At 35.3% G+C, this 1,556-nt stretch overlaps 1 pseudogene; it reads left to right on the top strand.

Annotated features, from left to right (window-relative positions):
• Nucleotides 1-1,504: 1,504 nt before the first annotated feature.
• The window catches only part of LOC105888010, a 1,597-nt pseudogene continuing 1,545 nt past the window's right edge, over nucleotides 1,505-1,556 (top strand).

Raw genomic sequence — 1,556 nt, 5'->3', positions numbered from 1 at the left:
ACAATTGCAAAGATGTGAAATCAATTCAGTGCCTATTATTTCATGAGGGTATTAACAAAGTGTGTTTTATACACACACACAGACACACACACCACGTAATACTACTCAGCCATAAAAAAGAGTGAATTAATGCCTTTTTCAACTTTTGGATGGAATTGGAGACAATCATCCTAAGTGAAGTATCTAAAGAATGGAGAAACAAATACTATTAAATTAGAACTAACCAATATGTGCACAGAAGGAAATAAAAGTCAGTGGAAATCAAGGAGGTTGGGAGGGAGGAGGGGATGGGCGAAAACCCACCTAAGGCATACAATGCACACTATCTGTGTTGTGGGCAGTCTTATATCCCTGACTCAAGCATTACAAATTGATCCATATGACCAAATTTGTGCCTCCATAATAGAAATTTTTAAAAATGCAAAAAAGAAAAAGTAAGGGAGAAAGTGATTGAGAAAAAGAGAAAGGCAAGTCATTATCTTGAACTCTGAACAAAGATACAAAAAAAGAAACATGTATAATAGGATTTTTCAAATGAAATACTGTATTTGTCTGATACTCATCATTTTTTGCCTCTAAAAACGTCAATAAAGACTACATTGCTCACAAATACACATATAATGGAGACAAGATAGCTCACTATTGGGTTTTTTTTTTTCATGCAGCTCTTTATATAAATATAAGTTGCCTCAGGTTTTTGTTGTCTTTTTGGAAAAATGAAATAAGTTAAATGTTTAGTCAATGCCTTGTAGAGAAAAAATCTCAAAAAAATTGCTATATGTATTACCATGAAAGACTTTATGAAAGGAAATATGATAATGAACACTGTGTGGATAAAAACAAAAGCTAAGGAATACAATTTTCATAATAATAATTTTCACTATTTCTACATGAATACGTTGAACATATAATTTCAATGCCTATCTCAAATTGTATCAATTACAAACTCTGTCCATTTTGATGTCTCTGTATTGTTTTGTGTGTTCACTAGATGGTTTAATCATTATTTCTTGCATTCTTTCTTTGTCCCTCTTTCAAATACTTTTATCCTTCAAGTCTATTAACAGTGAGTTCTTTCAGGATTAAATGCCACATGCTGCATATCCATATTTTTACCTTCAAAGAAAATTAGGAGAAATTATTAAATATCGAATCTGTACTATATATGCTTCTGTATAGCATGTAAGTATATATCATTTCTACTCATGAAGTTTGCATCTTCTAGTGTAGAGGCAGAACATTTAGTAATAAATATGTTAAAATGAAAAAAACTATTTACTTACACTAGCAGTTAGTGACTTTATCATTTCATCAAAAGTCCACGAATTTGGCGCGGAGGAGGAGCTGGGTTCAGGCAGGCCGGTTGGGGCTCAAGGCTGGGAGTGCCTGAGCGTCTGCAGCCATTAGGGCAGTGGCAGCGAGTAGGCGGCTTGGGGTCTGCCTGCGGGCTGTGGTGCGAGCGGGCCGCCACAGCTGTGATTGGGTGGAAGATGGCGCTGGGCGGATGGATATCCTACTGACAGTCTGCAAATTCCCTTCTTTTTTTTTTTTTTTTT

This window comes from Otolemur garnettii, unplaced genomic scaffold (assembly GCF_000181295.1).
Source record: "Otolemur garnettii isolate 467f Iridium unplaced genomic scaffold, OtoGar3 scaffold00158, whole genome shotgun sequence".
NCBI classification, from domain to species: domain Eukaryota; kingdom Metazoa; phylum Chordata; class Mammalia; order Primates; family Galagidae; genus Otolemur; species Otolemur garnettii.
Note: the sequence above shows the minus strand (reverse complement) of the source record. Positions and strands in the feature narration are given on the sequence as shown.